Genomic DNA, 20188 nt, shown 5'->3' with positions numbered 1-20188 from the left:
CAAACAGAGCAGTACAAGACAGCATCTTGCCAAGGCTAGGATCCCGAGAGCCTGGGATACCCCATCGGCACGCTTAGTGCCAGGGCCCTAGTGATGGCCCACACGCGCCCAGCTCATAATCCCCTGGGTGAAGGGCTTATGTGTAGTCTATCAGCTTCCAGACTGCAGGCTTACAGCCACCACTTCTGTGACAAAAGAATCTACGTGCATGCCTAGTCTTAATGATTTTTTCTAGGGAAGAAACGATCAGCAAACAGCATGATTATAGCAGAGGACACTAACTCACTGGGCTTCCTGGCCCCTTAGCCTCTCTGAACTCATGTACTGGCAGAGAAGCTGTCATCAGAGCAGGGTGACAGGACAGGCAGTTCCTCTGCAAACCTGTTACAGCACTGACTCCATTACACACACAGGCACTGCCAAGACATGGACCACTCAGCCACCAAAGCCACGTTTGTAGTGTCAAGCGAGGCTCACAGCTATGGCTGAGGATCTTATAAAAGTTCAATTTGCCTTTGAAACGAAACACCAATCATATTCCCATTTTCTGATACGTGACAGAGCATCCTAACATAACGGGTATCCGCATGGACTCACAGAGGCCATTACTCACACCAGAATAGCTGAAATTCACTGAGAAGATGAAGTGTTACCGAGAATGGAGACAAATGGGACAGCTGCTTTGGAAAGCAGCTTGACAATTTCTTTCACACATTTTTAAATCTACACCAATCTTACGACTCAGCAATTCCAGTTCTGCTGCTGCTGCTGCTGCTGAGTCGCTCAGTCATGTCCGACTCTGTGCAACCCCATGGACTGCAGCCCACCAGGCTCCTCCATCCATGGGATTTTCCAGGCAAGAGTACTGGAGTGGGGTGCCATTGCCTTCTCCGAATTCCACTTCTACAGACACTTAAAAAGTATGTCCGCAAAGACATATGTTTGAGAATGATCAGAGCTACCTTTTTAAAAAGTGCCCCTAACAGGAGGTAACCCAGATGCCCATCACAAGGAACCTGGACAAACAAACCATGGTATATTCATAAAATGGATACATATCATACATCCAAATATTCGCTTAGGTATACACAAGAGTAAGCTACTAATACATGCAACATCACAGGTGAACATCAAAAGGATTATCAGGCTGAATGAAAGAAGTCAGATATGAGCACACAGTGACCGATTCTCTTTATAGGATGTTCATGAAAAGGCAAATGAACCTATCTAGCTCCTCAGAGGCAGGAAAAAATGAGGTGAGCTCTACGACTGTCTCCAAATTCCTACACGGAGAAAGATTTCAGGATGCAGAGAGGGAAGGGGGAACCAGTATACCACATGGGTTGAAGGAAAGGAGTTAAGAATTCAAGCTGAATAAGCCAGCAAGAAAGAGTTCACTAAGCAGAGCACTGGAGAAGAGAGAGCTGCAAAGAACTCCTAAGATCTTCAGGAGGGTCCTCGGAAGCATTCAGCCCAGTACTGAACAGCATGCGTGCACACACACCTGTTTGAGGAAGATACTCAAGGCTGGGGAAAGAACCTCCATTTTAGGAAACAGTGCTCACACAGAGCCGAAAACAGTCCTTCTTCCCACAGCCAGGCCAGAAAAACCCAAGATTCATGGAATATTGCATAGAAAACAGGAGGATCTTGCCTCAAAAGTGAGGAATGATTAACTATAAACTGAGCACTGCTCCTGGTCTCTCCAAGTAATTTAACTGCATTTCAGAACAAAGCTCAAGAATATCTGTAGAAATAAAAAAATACCCAACACCTAGCAAGGTAAAACTTACCATGCCTGGTGCCCAATCAAAAATTATCAGGCATGGGACTTCCCTAGTGGTTCAGCAGCTATGATTCCACGCTCCTAGTGCAGGGGGCCCTGGTTGGACCCCTGGTCAGAGAACTAGATCCCACATGCTGCAACTGGGGATCCCAACACCACAACTGAGGATCCCACATGCCACAGCTAGGCCCTGGTGCAGCTGAATAAAACCAAATAAACACTTTTTTAAAAATTATCAGGCACGCAAAGCAACAGGAAAACATAACGCATAATGAGAATAATCAGTCAATTGAAAGTGACTCTGAACTGACAAGAATAAGCACACAGGTATTAACAGAGTATGATAACTATATTCCATTTGTTCCAAAAGGAAGGTAAGAAAAGATCCAGAACAAACATTTACAGAAGCAAATGTAAATAGCTGAGATGAAAAATACTGAAACACTGGATAAAATTATTAACAGATCAGACACTGCAGTACAGCAGATTAGTGAATTTGAAGACATCACCATGGAAACTTACCAAAATAAAGCACAGAAAGAAAAGACAACCTATGTAAATAAACAGATAGATAAACAAACAAAAAGAGTATCAGTGAACTGTGGGACAACTTTTAGCAGCTTACAAGACCCTGAAAGAAAATGGGTGGGTGGAGGGAAATTTGAAGAGATAATGGCTGAAACTTTTCCAAAACATGAGGAAAACTGTAAACCCATAGATCCAAGAAACTCAAAAAAATCTCAAGCACAAAAAAATGTGACAGAAACTACATAAGGCACATGAAAACCAAATTGCTCAGACCCAGTTATAAAGAGACAATCTTATATGAATCTATATACAAAACTGAAACAGACTCATAAATATAGAAAACAAACTTACAGTTACCAAAGTATGGAGGAAAGGGAGGAATGAATTAGGAGTAGGGATTAACGAACTATTATAAATAAAACAGATAGGCAACAAGGATCTACTGTACAGCACACAGAAGTATATTCAATATCTTACATTAACCTATAATGGAAAACAATCTAGAAAAATATATATATAAATTAATCACTTGCTGTACACCTGAAACGAACAGAACACTCTAAATCAACTATACTTCAACTGAAAAAAAAGAGATCTTAAAAGCAGCCAGGGAGGCAGGGGAGCACAAATTACACTCACGGGATTAAGCATTAAAATAACAGCAGATTTCTCATTCGAAAAAAAGCAAGTGAGAACACAGTGTAGCAATATAAAGTACTAAGAAAAAACTGACCAATCCAGCAAAAACATACTTCAAAAATGGCAATGAATTAAAACCTTCCTAGAATATACAAAAGCTGCAATAATTTATCACTAACTGACACATACTATAAGACATGTTAAAGATAGTCTGAGCAAAAGGAAAATAATATTAGATGGAAATATAGCTTTACACAAAAGAATGAAGACCACTAGAAATGATTAATTACATGGACAAATATGTAAGGTCTTTTACTTGTTACTTAAAACTCATCAGAAGATAACTATTTAAATAAAAACTAATAATGATACAATGTGAGGTTTAACATAAGTAGAAGTAAAATTTATGATAAAAGCACAAAGCTCAGGAAAGGAGAAATGGTAGTATACCACTGGGAGGCTCTCATAATATACACGAAGTAATACACTATCACTTGAAGGCAGACTGTGAGAAGCTAAAAAGGCATAACCTAAACCTAAAGCAGCAACTAAAATAACGAGCTGCCGGTAATAAATACAACAAAGAAGAGAAAACAAAATTATGTTAAAATGGCAAGAAAAGAGAAAAAGCCGTAATAAAGAACACGTAAGAGAAATGGAAAACAAGCAGCACGATGATAGATTTAAACCTCAATATATTAGGAATCACATTAATGTAAACAGTTTAAACATCTCATTAAAAGGCAGGGATTGTCAAATTATATTTTTTTAAAAAAGAATAGAAAAATATACAATGTTAGTGTTAATCAAAGAAAAGCTGAAATGACTGTACTAATAACAAAATAGATTCCAGATTAAAGAATATTCCCAATGATATCCATCTGAGCCGCCAGGGAAGCCCCAATGACATAGGAAAGCACTACATAATGATAAAAGGGTAAAAACATCAAGAGAATATAACAAAGTTACGCATCTAATGACAAAATTCTCAAAATATATGAAACAAGAACTGACAGAATTGCAATGAGAAATAGGCAAACATAGATAGTCAGAAATTTCATTACCCCACACTGAATTGTGTCCCCACAAAATTCATATATTGAAGCTTTAACCTCCAATGTAACTATGTTTGAAGTTAGGGCCTTTAAAGAGATAATCAAGGTAAAACGAGGCCATAAGGGTAGGGACCTAATCCAACAGGGCTGGTGTCCTTATATAAAGAAAAGGGGACCCTAGGGAAACTTGGCACACAGAGGGAAGTCCATGTGAGGACATGGGGACCATACAAACTAAGCAAAGAGGGAGGCCTTAGGAAAATCCAAACTCGTCAATACCTTGATCTTGGACTTCCAACCTCCTGAACTATAAAAAAATAAACTTATGCTGTTTAAGACACCTAGTCTGTGTTATTTCATTATGGCACTCCTAGCAAACTAATATAGCCTTTCTCAATAATTAATATTATTTTTATAAATAATTGATAATTATTGCAGAAAATAAGCAGGCATACATAAGCTTTGAACAATATTATCAATATCTTGACCTAACTGACATTATAGAACATTTGACCTAACAGCAGCAGAATACACATTCTTTTCAAATGCATATGGAATGTTTAATAGACAAGTCTAAGAAAATTTTAAATTATTCCAGTTGTACTAAATATGTTCTCTGACCACAATGGGATTAAATTAGGAATCAGAAACAGAAAGATCTTAGTAAAATCCCCTAAGTATTTGGACATCAAATAACACACTTCTAAATAGTGTATAGATTAATACACCGTGGCAAGGCACTGCTATTACAAACTTATTTACATGTTTGTTTCTTTTTTCAAGAGACCATATACTTTTTGATAGCAGGGCTCTTGAACTCAGTGCTTACAAAAGAGGAATGAAGGTGCTACTATCGTGAAGTCCATGACATTGGCAGGGCCCTTCTGTGCTATAAATAACCAGCACTGTTCTACAAATGGAGCACTAGGGTGCAAGCTCAAGACCCCGCAGCCAACGGATAAGGAATATGGGCTCAGACCCAGTCTCCACCCAGGCCTCATGCTCAGACAGGAGTAGATTCAAGTAGCTGACACACACAGCCCTCTGTCATAATCCCCCAGCTGGCACACACTTTTCCTCCCTTATATTTCAGTTATTTGTTTACAGCCGTCTCTTTTGTGTAATTTCCTACAGGCAGGACACCAGGCTCTTATCTATTTTTCTTCCAAGGCCCTGCACAGTGCCTGGCACCCTCAATTAATACTTGTCGACTGAATGAATTGGCTGTATTCTGTGAGCCAACAGGGGATACTGTGACGTTTTATTCCTTACAAGTACCTTTATTACAACCAGGGAGAAAGAGGCACTGTGTTCCTGCGGTTTTTCTGCCGGCTGGACCACAGTTAGAAACCTGGAGGAAGGAAACAGTAGAGGTGCTGTGTAGAGGCCGAAGCCATTTCAATGGCTGGATGGTGGAGGAATTCATTTCAGATAGTGTAATAACATCTGCTCACGCTTCATCTGTACATAACATCTCCATTGTGAAGTGAGCCTAGACGGGATTAGGCTGCCTTTGTTTTCACCTGATACTGTGCTTTCATTTCTCCCAAAGAGGCGGGCCCAATGAGTGCACAGGGAACAGGGGAGGCCAAAATGCTGAAGCATTTAGCAGGCTCAGTTCAGGAATCTAAATTGCATTTAATTGTTAGGAGCAGACAGTTGGAAGGGTAGAGAGCAAGGCTGCCAGTTCCACAAGGACTCCCTGAGGGGTTCAGGGTAATTAGTGCTGGTCTTGATGGTGAGGTCTCTTTTTAGAAAGAAAAATCTCTGCAAAACTGAGCGAGGAAGTGCTCCATAGGCGTGCAGCAGGGTAACCTTTTGCTCTGCTCTGCGAAAATGCAAAACCTCACAGTCCTCTCAGTTCAGTTCTCTAGACTAACGTTGCAGTGGCAACAGTTACCCCCACATAGCCTAAACCAGCACAACCCAAGCCTCTTTTCCTTTCAGGAGAGAGGATTTAGGTGTGTGTTTTCTTACCTAGGAAACCTTCAGTAGCATTCGAGGGCGGCTGATGCACTCAGCAAAATCACCCAGCAACTCGATTCTGAAGTTAAACACCACAAATTCCCGCGTGAGGAGAGCGCACCCCAAACCTCTGGAGTGATCCTGCCCAGAGATGCCTCCAACCACCAACAGCCGAAGGACCCAGGGCACAGGGGCATCCTCTGCCTTCCACACACGGTCCCCAAGCTTCTCAGGAGTCACGTTTGATTGTTAAACTAAAAGCCAGAATGAGCACAACTCAAAGTGATGTCAAGTGGCTGACATTCTGACAACTTCTCACTCCTCAGAACCTTCATAAGTTTCCAGTAAAACGAATGCAATAAATGCCTAATTATTCGACCCAGAGAGGGGACTGCTGAACCTAGTAGGGAGCGGCCTGTGCGTCTGCTCAGTTTAAGTCAAGCGCCATGGAAGACAGTCCCAGGACCAAGCGCTGTAACACGGCCCCAGGGAACCTGCAGTTCTGCCACAGCACTAGAGCATCCTCACAGCCCAGAGTTACAGCACCCTTTTCCTTCGCAAAGAAACGCGAGCGAGAAGGGAGTCCGTGAAACTGCCAAAGTCCTGCTTCCATTCCAGTAAAGGAGTCCAAGGAAGTGTGTCCAAGACGGAGCTGGATTCGAAAATTAAGAGCAAAGCTGTCTCCCACTTCACGCGGGCTCACCAGGGCGCCGGCCTCCCACCAGGCAAAGCTCTGCTTTCCCTCGCTCGTTCTTTCCTGCTCAAGTAGCACGCGCACAGACGAACACACACGAGACACGCGTACATAAACAAGGACACACGCGCACTCGTGGACATTCGGGCACGCGCAGTGACCCGGGCAAAAGCGCGAACATGCACGCGCAGACAAGAGTGCAAGGGCACCCGTACACACTGGCGCACTGGCGTGCAGACAGGGGTACGTGGGCACACACAAGCACCCGCGTGCACCAACCCAAAAGTGCTTCCACTCCCAGGGTTTCCACCCTGTCCCAGCTCCCAGTTCCCGCCGCGCCGGGGTCCCCGTTCCCTGCGCCCCTCCCCCTCGCAGAACGCCCACTCACCTGGCGCCGGTGCCGGCGAGCCCGCGCCCCGCGCGCGCACCCTCCAGGCGGCCCCGGGGTCAGGGCGCGCAGCCGCATGGCCGTCCGGGCCACCGCCGAGGGCCGGGCCGGGCTAGGAGGGCCGAAGCAGGCGCGGACCCCTCCCGGGCGGCGATGCCCGGCAGGTATGCCTCCTGGGCCCCTGTGTCTGGGAGTCCCAGAAGTTCGACCCCGGGAGCCCTGAAATGAAGCGGTCGCCAATTCCAAGTCCACTGGGTCGTCAGGAGTCAGATGCCGCGAACAAAAGCCCAGACGAATGAGCGCACGGCCCCCCGGCGCCCCTCCATCTGACACGAATTAGCGCTCCCTTCCCCCCGCCCCAGACCGCAGCTCCGGAGAAGAGGAAAAAGGTTTCTCAGCCAAACCCAGGAAAAGTGGCGAGGAAACGCCTCCTAGGACAGGGGTGGGGGGCTAACCCTCCATCGCCCTCCAACGCCCTTGGCCCTCCCACTGGATTACCCCCGCCTTTGGCTTGAGTACAGCGTTACTAGCATTTCAGACCTCTCCAAGAATGCAGACCCAGGGACTTAAAATCAAAAGCGGCAGGCTCTCTGGCTTTCGGGACTTTAAATCTTGTATACTGTCCAGTAAACTTGCATCTGTACTGGTCAGTCTCACCGGTAATCTGTACTGCCAGCAAACAGTGGCTTTGAAGTGGAAAGAAGGAAAACTCTAATACAGAAAGGTTGTCTTTCCAATTTGCCTCTTCAACTAAGAAAAACAAGGAGCAGCCTTGCCAAAGTGGGATGAGAAGCAGGTAGAGGTTCCAGCAAGCTCAAAGGAAATGACCATGGGGCCTTGCATAGGAACCTAGGGTCTGGGATCCACGGCACCCCTCCCTCTCCTTACTATCCAGAGAGCCATCCAGCTCCCAGCAAATCACATCCGAGTTCCCTCTCTGGGTCTGTGATTTTAGAAGGAAATTAAAAACTGTTTTTAATTTATTTTAAGAAGATAAAGGTGACTGGGATGGTGGGGACAGGGTCTCACATGAAGAGGAAGCCAGACACCTGGAAAGGGGAAGGGTCCCTTAGCCTGAAGCACAGCCCAGAGGGGGAAGGTGGGCCAGATCCACAGACAGAATGGCCCTTTGCCTGTCAGACCCCACAAGACTGAGTCGTCTTGGGCAGGGGTCCTGGACCAGTGGCTCTTAGCTCTCCACCATGAGGAGCTCTAGCGACATTGCTGGAAAGGGGTCCCTTGACAGTGGACTTGTTCAGCTGAGGCCACCTCCTCCCTTCCGTGGGGTCCCGCAGAGGAGGCCGATGCAGAGGAGCACGTGGCCTAGGGAGCTGGATGCTCTCAGACCTGCCGGCTCACTATGTGCATAGCAGCACCGTGTGCTCCAGTGGCTCGGCCTGCCTCTGTGCCCAGCCCAGGGTGCAGCAGCAGTAATGCCCTGTGTTGGTGTAGTGCTCTGACTTCAGATCTTCAGCTCCGCTTGCAACTCCAAATGTCTTAGCTTTGGAGAGCAGTCTGGGTGGGCTAGACCCCAGGCCTTTATGGTTAACACATGTGCAAATTCCAGCCATCAATTCAAAGGCCGACATTAACCTCTCAGGTTCTGGCACCAAATACCCATCTTTCCATTTCTGGGGGTTGAATAGCAAAGCTGCTCTTTGACTTTCAACTACACACCAAAAAAAAAAAAAAACCAGAAACACATCATTCTGGCTTCTCACCTGGCAGCCACCCATTCATTTTCATTTTGCCTTCATCCTTCAAATAAGAGTATATTCATCTGTCTCTATAGTCATTCATTCGTTTGTTAATTTATTTTCTAGATTTATTTATTATTCACTTTTTCTATAAAGAAGTCAAACTTTAGTTTTCGTAAACACCTCTCAGTTCTGTTTCTTCATACACATCCTTCACCCCCATGTGATTGCAGGATCCCTAAGAACACACGTCTGTATTGGATTTGAGTCCCCACCATCAAGAACAAGACGGAGCCCAGAGCTATGTCTACAGGCTCAGCTAGAAGCACACTCTTCTGCTGTCTGAGGACACACAAGGCAAACATTTTCCCAGGAATCAGCTGGATCTATCACCAGTCTCACCCATGGAACCAGCAGGAGGAACCTCAGTCCTAGCAAAAAGGTAACTTTCAACATGATAAAGCTCCTTGAACGCATGGACGGGGCTGCACACGCTACGGGGCCCTTGGAAATGATGGTCCTGAGCACCAGCGCACCTAGGCCCATGGTCGCCAGAGTGGAAGACAAACGGGTGTTTTCATAGGGACACCTGAATCTCCTCTGATTCGATTAAAAAATACATCATTCAGAAAATTCCCACACTTTATTATTAATAATAAATACATGCATGCAATCACACCTCACAGATGATAGCACAGTGGGCTATCACAACTCAGTGAGAATCAGGGATCCCAGATAGTCCACTGAAGTCCAGAACACCAGAGCCCAAGTGAACTTCCCAAACACACACCTGCCAGGACTCCCCGCTTTGCCTCCGGGCCCCCTCTCCAGTCCCTTTTCCCTCTAGCTTCCCACACCACCACTTGAGGCAAGCTGAAGCATGAGGGTTTGGGGCCAGCTCAGCCTAGGGACCAAGCCAGCCACTCCAGCCTTGCCAGACTCACCCCACTATTGTGCTGCAAGCCTAGTCTGCCCCTGGCAAAGTGACAATCCTCCTTGCTTCTTGCTGTCCTGACATCTGCTTCTGAATTCTGGCTGCACTGAGTCCCCAAAAACAAAGGAGGTTCTTCCTGCACAAGATGGACTTCAGGGAGCCCAGGTCCAGATTTTGAGGGTAAAGCTCCAACACCAGGCCTCGGGACTGTATCACCAACACAGACTGGGAACCCAGACTGGACTGGGGACACGAGCTCAGCAGTGAGTCCAACTCTAAGACAAGATGCAAGGTTGGCCCATCCAGGATCTCATCTAACTGAATGGAGGCTACTCCCATAGGCCATCCCAGAACGCTGAGGAGCAGCCTGTGTGCCTGGCAACACAGGGCTACAGTGACACCCTTTACCCAATGGTGGGAATGTCTGTATGTGGCATTATGAGGGGGGCACTGAGCCCACTCATGGGACTTCAGGAAAAACAGATGACAGGTGGGCTGAGACCTAGAAGAGAGAGGGACATTTTTGAGACAGAAAAAGAACCAGGGGACCATAAGGCAGGATGTTTCTGTGAACGGAAGCACAGCATGCATTGGGGGCATGGACGGCAGGCAGGCAGAGTCTGCGTCCTAAGAGCAGGCGTGGAGAGGAAGGGGGCCCCACAAAGCAAGCCAGGGCCCAACCCTGAGGGCAGCGGGAGTCTCTGGAAGTGAGAGAGGAGGAACCACATGAACATACTGTGTCCTGGGACCACTTGGCGAAGAAGGAGTTTACTAACACAGAAAGGGAGAACATTTCAGTGAAAGCTGTGCTGTGGGACTGGAATCAGATGCTGGTGTAACTCATGTTTTCAATGCAGAGACAGATACAGAAATGAAAATTAATGCAAATGTGCACATGCACGCACATACTCATGCACAGGCATGCACCCATACACACAGAGGCACATATAAACCCCCTACACTCCCCAGCTCTGTCTGTGGTGGGGGAGGGGGCGCCTAAAGAAGCCCCCAAGAGTAGCGGTTACATGCAGCACCCACGTCTGTTTCCCAGTAAAAGAAATCAGGGCTCCCCGGAGACGTGGGTGATTTCAGATGAGTCAGGGATGGTACAAATGCCAAAAGGTAAAGGAATGCTTCCGGAATGGTAGGGCTGCATGACCAGGGGGCTCAGTCAGCCTGCAGAGGCTGTCTTGGCCAGACCTGGGACAACTTGAATATCGAAATAGTGATAATACTGGATTGTGTGTGTGTGTGTGTGTGTGTGTGTGAGTCACTCAGTCGTGTCCGACTCTGCAACTCCATGAACTGAAGCCTGCCAGGCTCCTCTGTCCATGGGATTCTCCAGGCAAGAATACTGGAGTGGGTTGCTGCTCCAAGGGATCATCCTGACCCAGGGATCGAACTCAGGTCTCTGGCATTGCAGGCAGATTTTTTATCATCTGAGCCACCAGGGAAGCCCTTAGCCCCTCCAGAAATCCCTGTTCTGCAGAGATGTCATCCCCAGCTGTTGGCAACCAGCAGAGGCTTTGGGAAGTTTAACCTAGCGAGCAATGCTCCACTGTCACAGCAGAGCCGACTTCCTACGGGTAGTCCCAAACCCAAGTTATTTCCCCAGGTCGGGTGTGAGGATAGAGGCGTCTCATCTGGCCTGTCCCTTCTGCTAGAGCATCCAGACAGCCCTCCTGTGTGCCTGGGAACTGGCCCCTACAGGGAGGGTGTGGTTGGAAAGGAAACACTGACAGAGCACCCTCTGAGTCACCAAGCTTCATCTCTGGATTGAACCCCAGTCTTTTCATTCCTCCGTAGTTCTGTGAACCCAAAATGCCCAATATTCTCTAGTTTTCACCAAACCTGGCTAGACCACATCAGGAACTCTGGGTAGGGATTCTGCCCATAAGGGTCCAGTGTTGCCTCCTCCGAGAGGCAGGGTTGAGATGGGCTGCAGAGGCTGCAGAAGAGACAGTGCCTCGGGGCACCCTGGACCTTGCTCTACTGTGTTGTGTCTGCTGGTTTATAGTCATCATCCTGGGCCTCCCATTTCTTCATTGGCTAACAAGAAGAAGCAGCTCACAGCCGACCTCAAACAGTCCCTGTGCAGTTCACCCCAAAGCAGAGAGGCTTTGGTGTGATGCCCACCGAATATTCTTCCTCCCCTGCTAAGTCAAACCAGTCAGTCCTAAAGGAAATCAACCCTGAATATTCATCGGAAGGACTGATGCTGAAGCTCTAATACTTTGGCCCCTTGATGTGAAGAGCCAACTCATTGGAAAAGACCTTGATGCTGGGAAAGATGGAGCGCAAGAGAAGGGGGCAACAGAGGATGAGATGGTTGGATGGCGTCACTGAATCAATGGACATGAGTTTGAGGAAGCTCTGGGAGATAGCGAAGGACTGGGAAGCCTGGTGTGCTGCAGTCCATGGGGTCGAGAAGAGTTGGACACAATTTATCAGCTGAACAATGACTCCTGCTAAGAAGGGTCCCTGCACAGCCAGAAGAGTTTGGAGGACTAAGGGGAGAGGCCCCAAGTAGATAATGAGGAGAAAAATCAGTTTCTGAGAAAGATGGGGTATTTTCAACAATATGAAGTGAAGTGAAGTGAAAGTCACTCAGTCGTGTCTGACTCTTTGCAACTTCAAGGATTATACATTCCATGGAATTCTTTAGGCCAGAATACTGGAGTGGGTAGCCTTTCCCTTCTCCAGGGGAGCTTCCCAACCCAGGGATCGAACATAGGTCTCCTGCATTGCAGGCAGATTCTTTACCAGCTGATACTGGGGAAACCCAGGAATACTGGAGTGGTTAACCTATCCATTCTCCAGCCAGTCTTCCTGACCCAGGAATTGAACTGGGGTCTCCTGCATTGCAGGTGGATTCTTTACCAACTGAGCTATCAGGGAAGCCCTCAATATGAACAAGTTTTAACTATTTCTGATTTGTTTTTTTTAAAGCAGACATTGTTTCTATTTATCATCGCCACTATGAATCTATATCTGTAGTCCCAGGACGGGTGTGAGGCAGGCACGACTGGGTCTCATCTTGCTGTGGGGAAGGTAGGACTTTGGGGTGACTCCCCGATACCTGGGTCACCCTCAAACTCAGTGAGGCCACGATGGAGCTGGGATTGCACCCAACCCCATCAACGTGATCTCAAAGAGAGTTTAATAATTAAAATCTCTGATTTAAATTCCAACAAAAGCAAGTTTCCCAGCCTGGTATGATGCTCCTGACTTGAAGTAATCTCTCCTTCACCCAGATCATGCCCCAAGATGCTTCCAGCACATGAAAAGAGCATTTCCTGTAAATAACAATGTTTGTTGCAACTCAGAAAAAAGACAGCAAAATCTCCATCCAGGCCGAGAGAGCAGGAATCAGCGTCCACCAGAGGAAGACACTGTCTGTCCCAGTCAAACAGAAGCCACACTGCCTGGGCACTGCCCCATCACAGGCTTTCTCTGTGTGTCCCCAGGCCCCACCCCCACACACAGTAAACCGTGTGTGTCCTCCAGGAACCCAGGCTGTGCTGGATACACATTACTAGAGGAATGAATGACTATAAATCAATAAAGACAGATGCCAGGTTTTAAGGCAGTGGTCACTAGAGGCCACACCCCATGGTCACACCTGGGTTGGGCCTTGGAACTTGTGGCCTCATGTCTGCTGCCCTTTGATTTCTGATTAGCTGATTGACAATGATTCACAGCACCATTGACCCACCTTCCATTCTTTCCCCATAGTTCACTGTGTGGGAGGGACAGAGAGTTGATAAAGCCTGAAGAAAGTGGTCCCAGTGATGAGAAAGCTTGGGGTGGGGGGCACTGGGAGCCAGACTCAAGATCAGACTTGACTATGGAGAAAATGGGGAGTCAGAGGTTTACTAGCAAAGGGGCAGGAGGGGGCAGAGGGTGGGGGATGGGAGGAGGCAGACCGCCTGCAAAACAGGCTAGCAGAGTGGGGACGGGTGTTTCAACTAGGACCTTAGTGGTGGTGGCAACAGGAAGAATGGGAGCTGACTCCAGGGGGGTCACGACCACCAAAGATGGGCTGGGGATTAAGGGAGAAAGATCTGGTTTGGTAGACCAGACTGAGACCAGGACTTTCAGAGATTGTCAGCACTCGCTGGAGGAAGGGGGCTTCGGATCTTTCATTACTGGCGTGATTTTCCTACAGTCTCAGGTGGGGTAGGTGGGGGTGGACCCCTGGAAGCACAGGTGCGGGGCTCTGCTCACTAGCTCTCCAGTCTCCTCTATCACAAGTGCAGGGGCTCAAGGGCCACCTACTGTTCAATCAGCTGACCAAGTCCACTGTACACCCACTGTGCATGAGTTTGGGATGGCCAAGGTCAAGGACACAAGCAAAGGTCACCACCTGCAAGAAGCACTCAGTCTGGCCTCCAGGAGACCTCTGTAAGGGGTGCTGCCACCCATCCCCCTCCACAGTGGGCTCCTACCAGTGCTTAGCCACCCCATGCACACCAACACTCAGTCTGTTGCCCTTGGCAAACGAAATGCGTAACAATGTCTTGACCCTTCTCCCAGCTGGCAGGGTGTAAACCTGGATGACAGCAGGTGCTCGTAGCAGCCTTGACTCTCGCTCCCCTACAGTCCAGCCTCACCAACTTTTCTTCCTGTGCTAACTCCCCGTCAGACACAGAGGCTGCAAGGCATCCATCTTTAAAGACAGGCCCCCTGCAGGCTTCCCTGGTAGCTCAGTGGTAAAGAATCTGCCTGAAAATGCAGGAGACACAGAATGGATCCCTGGTCCAGGAAGATCCAACATGTCTTGGAACAATTAAGCCCATGCACCACAACCATGAGCCAGCACTTCAGAGCCCAGGAGTCACAACTTCTGAGCCCACGCACCACAACTACAGAAGCCCGGGCACCCTAGAGCTTCTGTTCCACAAGAGAAGACGCTGCGATGAGAGCCTGCATGCCTCGACCAGAGAGTAGCCCCTGCTCGCCACAACTAGAGAGATGCCTACGTAACACGAACACCCAGCACAGCCAAAAATAAAACTATTTTTTTTTAATTATTTAAAAGCAGAGACATCACTATGCTAACAAAGGACTGTATAGTCAAAGCTATGATTTTTCCAGTAGTCATGTATGCACATGAGAGTTGGACCATAAAGAAGGCTGAAGGCTGAAGAATTGATGCTTTGGAACTGTGGTGCTGAAGAGGACTTTTGAGAGTCCTTTGGACTGCAAGGAGATGAAACCAGTCAATCTTAAAGGAAATCAACCCTGAATACTCATTGGAAGGACTGATGCTAAAGCTGCGGCTCCAATACTTTGGCCACCAGATGTGAAGAGCTGACTCATTGGAAAAGATCCTGATGCTGGGAAAGACTGAAGGCAAGAGAAGGGGATGACAGAGGATGAGATGGTTACATAGCATCACCAATTCAATGAATATGAATTTGAGCAAATTCTGGGAGACAGTGAAGGACAGAGGAGCCTTGTGTGCTGCAGTCCATGGGGTCACAAAGGGTCAGAAACAACTTAGTGACTAACAACAACAAAAATTTTTTAAAAAGGAAAGAAAAAAAGATGGCCCTTGTGTGACCTCCAACCCCTGCCACCATCATGGCTCATTTCATAATCCTCTTCCAGGGAAACTCCTTCAAGGGTTGGCTAGAGTCCACGTCCACTGCCCAGGTTCCACGCCTGGGACTGACAACCAGAATTTCCTCTCCATCCTCCCAAACTGCCCACCAGTCCCCACCTATCTCATCACACCCAGCTGCTCCTCACCCACCCCAGCTGCCAGCTCACCTGGCTGCTACCCACGTGCCGCCTTTCCCTCCCCTAGTTCCCAGGCCCCCACCTCCTTCTCTTTCTTGGGTACCTTCTCTTTCTTGGGTCCTGCTCTCATCTCCCTTGGACAGTCCTTGTCCCCTGAGCACCTCTTAAGTGTCCTGGACTGTCTTCTGTGCCCACTCCCCCCAGCTGTCCCCTCCAGCCTATCCTGTCATCGTTGATGACACGCCATGTCCCCTCCAGCCCTTCCCTTCTGACCTGCTGAGTCCCAGGTATCACTGGCTCCACACCTCCACTGGGCCATCCCCTGAGCATCATTAACCTCAGCCCTCCAAGTCAGAACTCTGGGTTGGCTCCTCCCAAGTACCATATGGCCACCCTGCCAGCAAGCCCTTCAAAACGAATCCCCAAAAGACCTTTCTCTGGTCTCCATCCCCACCACACCTGGCCGCCTATCAGCAAGCTAACCGGCTCTCTGCATCCACAGGCCCTGCCTTAATAGGAATCACGACTTAACGAAGCACAGCACACTCCCCAGCTTTCACAAGCACACTTTAACCAGAAAATCCCAAACTTCTGACCTTGGGCCCATAGGCCATTTGGGCCAGCCCGTGACTGCCTTGGACCTGTTCAACTCCCCTGCTCTTTTCCCACCCACTCTCTAAGCTGCTGTCTCAGAACGCCTGCACCTGCTATTCCTGCCACCTGCAACTCACCCGTGCGGCTTACTCTTCACTTCCTTCAAATCTCTGCCAAAACGTTACCCTCTCTGAGAGGCCTTGCATGACACCCTGTGGAGATAGCCCTCCCACCTCTGCCCATACTCACTCTCCTCATGTGGCCTGGTTATCCTTCAGTGTCCTTATGGCTACCTAACTTCCTGTCCTGGGGGCATTGTGGATGGGTTTACTGCCTGTCCATCCAACAGGGCAGGGACCCCATGTGCCTGGCTGGTGTGGGATCCCCCAGGCCTGAATCAGCACTAGGCACAGACTAAGTGATGAATGAATGAATGTGCTCCTCACAGCCCTTGGCAGGCCCCTCCCTGACCCCTTCAGGCCTCCCCGCCGCTCAGAGCCCAGTTGCTGCATCTGACCCCTCTCGCAAGGCAGGGCGCCTACCTGGTCTCCTCTCTCCCCTCCTGCTTTCCACCTGGAGGCCCTTCATCCCAAATGCCAAAACACATCTCCCTTCAGGGCCCTCTCAAGGTGACATGCGTGAGGTCCACTGGCCCCCAGCCCATTAAGCACGTACAGTATCCCATGCTCGCCTCTCCAAGCGTGTCACGCCTCATCACAGGAAGACCCGTGCCTGTTTGCTGCATAAATGAAGGCTGGAAACGGAATCAGGGATGCTACCCCAGGCTCCCGCCCAGCAGCACCCGCAGGACAGCTCAGCATACTGCCCTTTGCAAAGTGAAGCACACAAAGCAAGACAGTAGCAGCCAGACCACAGGGACCCTGTCCCAAAGCAGGAGACGCACAAGTCATGCTTATACAGCATCTCAATCGGCAAGGCACACGCAAACAAAATCTGCATCTCTTCATGGAGAACATGCATGGTGTGTGCGATTCCACACAGGAACACGTTCTAAAGCAATGAGCACACAGGGAGATCAAGATTCAGAGGGAAGGCCATTCCTCACAGAAGTATGCACAGCAGGAGAAGCTGGACGCAGCTTCAGTATCCAATGAAGAGCCAACTCATTAGAAAAGATCTCGATGCTGGGGAAAATTGAAGGCAGGCGGAGGAGGAGATGACAGAGGATGAGATGGTTGGATGGCATCACTGACTCAATGGACATGAGTTTGGGCAAGCTCTGGGAGATGGTGATGGACAGGGAAGCCTGGCGTGCTGCAGTCCATGGGGTCGCAAAGAGTCAGACGTGACTGAGTGACTGAACAACAACAAAATTGCCTGAGACAATTTGATGGCACTAACACACAGGAATCTTTAAGAGTACACCGTCATAAAAAGCAGCAATCAGATCCATACTCACTGACATGGAAATACCTATGATAGACTGAGAGAGGCACAGAAGAATCTACGTGTTGATCGTTCCCACCAGTCTTTCCCCACTCTGGGGGCATCTTGCCACCCCGAAGGAGAACTGGTTCTGGGGTGACTGAGATCCTCCTCCAGGTTCACTCCCAGCCCAGGAGTGTGAACTCACTCTGCAGAGGGTCAGCCAGGGCTCAGCCTCCTTGGCCACCAGGTAAACACCAGGAGCACTCCCTGGGACACCTGGCCCCCAAAGGAGTTGACCCTTTGCAGTGCCCCCACTGCCTCTTTCTTGACAGGCAAACAGGGCCCCCTGCCACCCAGCAGACAGACAAGCCTGGGGCCCAAGCCTGAGCCCCTCTGGGTCCCTCCCCACGTGCGTATCCCCCTCAGGACCCTGACCACGTGTCCATGTGCCGGCACTGGACGCCAGCAATGGAGCATGAACGAAATAAGGACTTTGTCCTCACAGGGCCTACATTCCAGGAGGCAGCCAGGCAGGCACCAGAGGCAGCATACGGCATACACCAAATGCTCTGGAAAAAATTAAGCCAAGTGAAAAAGAAAACCATGCCAGGGACATGTAAGAGCAGGGTGCTTCTTCATCAAGGGCGATTTGATATTTTATAGGCAGGTGACTGAGGGGCTTCCCAGGTACTGCTGGTGGTAAAGAACCTGCCTGCCAATGCAGGAGACATAATAAGAAACACAGGTTTGATCCCTGGGTCGGGAAGATGCCCTGGAGGAAGGCATGGCAACCCACTGGGGTATTCTCACCTGGAGAAGCCCAGGGACAGAGGAGCCTGGTGTATTAGAGTCCATAGGTTGCAAAGAGTCAGACAGACTGAAGAGACTTGGCATGCATGCCTGCGCACCCAGAGGACGGAGAAGAGGCCACGGACACAGAAGCCTAAGGAACACCAGGCCCACAGGTGGAGAGGAGGCACTGCAGGCCATGCCCAGGGCAGGGGTGGGGGACAGAACAGGCTCCAAGGTGGGAAGGGGACCAGACCAATGCAAGGACTTGACTTGTGAGAAACAGAGCTAGCCAGAGTGCTTTGAGCACAGGAGGGCTATGATGTGACAGTGACTGGAGGGAGGGAGAGGTGGCAGCAACGTGACAAAGAGCCCCCAGCAAGGGACAGTGGCAGCTGATAGCTGGCACCAGGTGGTGGCAGGGGCCAGGACCGAGGTTCTGCAGCCCAAACCCACCCTGATGTGGAGGGTGGCAGGGTTCTGTCTTGCTTAGTGCTGATGAAAGTAGAGAGGAGACCACAGAGTGAGGGGACATAGAGACTTTGGCCCAAAACTCCAATGAGGAGACTTCCTGAACAAGACAGTTCATTATCCAGGGAGGCACTTTGGAAAGTGATGTGACCATATAGATCAAAAACTACAAAAATGGTCATGCTCCTGGCCTTGCTCACTCAATCCCTGTGAATTCCAGTTAAAGAGGTGTTAGAAGACAGAGGTGCCAAGCAGGAAGGGGCGATGTCTTCATCGTCAGTCACAGCGAGGGGGAAACAAAATCCATAAAGGGACGGAGCCATGCGGTAACCCCAGCACCTAGGAAGAATATGCCAGTGAGCAAATCCATAACCAGAAATATTACATAGACAGGAGTCCTCACATTGCAGAGACAATGTAATGACAAAGAATATTTCTGCTAAGGCACATTAAGAGGCATTGTGCAAAGAGCTTCAACAATGTATCTTCGTCCAAAAAGACAGGTGGGCAGGCAAAGTAGAAGGAAGTAGGCTTTCTTCCCTTCCTCTCCGCATACCCAGGTTACGGTGTTGTAGTTGTATTTCTTGTGGTTGTGTCTTTATCATTTTCTCTTTTTTAAAGGAAACATTTAAATAGACAATGAAAAGGAGCAGCGAGCTTATTTATTTGCATACACCCCATTCCAGTCACATTCTTCTGAAACATCTCATTCATTTCTTTTTTTCATTATTTTTCCCCTGAGGTTATTTTGGCTGCAAGATGAATTCTCACAAAATAACAAGGGCTTGACAAATAAAAGAACTGCTCAAAGCATTCACGTTAACCTTGCCAAGCCAGGAAGCAGTCTGGAGTTCAGCATGTGAGTGAGCTCCAGAAATGATTTGCCTGAGGAACAAAAACAATAGCAACAACAATATCTGCCCAACGGCTCTCTGCTTCCATTTCAGAAATCGACAGGGAGTTCCACGGCAGTCCAGACTTCGCACTTCCACTGAAGGGAACACAGGATCGATTCCTGTTCAGGAAACTAAGGTCCCACATGCTGCCAGGTGCAGCCAAAGGAAAAAAAACAGAGAGGGAAACCGACAATGACGTGTGCATATCCTATACACATGCTTTGCATATGAATGCATATGGATATGTACATATGCATACACATGCACACACGCGTACACATAAGATACTCACCACACAGATGCGTGTGTGCATATATGTGTGAGCATGAGCATGCAACATGTGTGCACAGAAATGTTCACAGATGCACGCGTGCAGACATACAGCACGTGTATATGCCTGCATGCATGCCTGTGTGCGCATACACACTCATCCACAAAGGGGGAGGCAAGCAGGTGGGGCTTTTTGTGAGGGGCACATTCGGAGCCTCCTGAACCCTGTTACCTTCTTTTGTAAAATAAACCCCACTAACTCCTGGACAGTGAGACATTCCACTCAAAACATGGTCGACTGCAGGGGCTTCTGGAGAAACTTTTAAGTCAAAATGTGATCTTTTAAAG

General features: G+C 48.7%; 1 protein-coding gene across 3 annotated transcripts in view; it reads right to left on the bottom strand.

Moving 5' to 3' along the window:
- Positions 1-20188, bottom strand: part of TNS3 (tensin 3) — a 223255-nt gene that overhangs the window by 178799 nt on the left and 24268 nt on the right. The window lies entirely within an intron of this gene.

This window comes from Ovis canadensis, chromosome 4 (genome assembly GCF_042477335.2).
Source record: "Ovis canadensis isolate MfBH-ARS-UI-01 breed Bighorn chromosome 4, ARS-UI_OviCan_v2, whole genome shotgun sequence".
NCBI lineage: Eukaryota > Metazoa > Chordata > Mammalia > Artiodactyla > Bovidae > Ovis > Ovis canadensis.
Note: the sequence above shows the minus strand (reverse complement) of the source record. Positions and strands in the feature narration are given on the sequence as shown.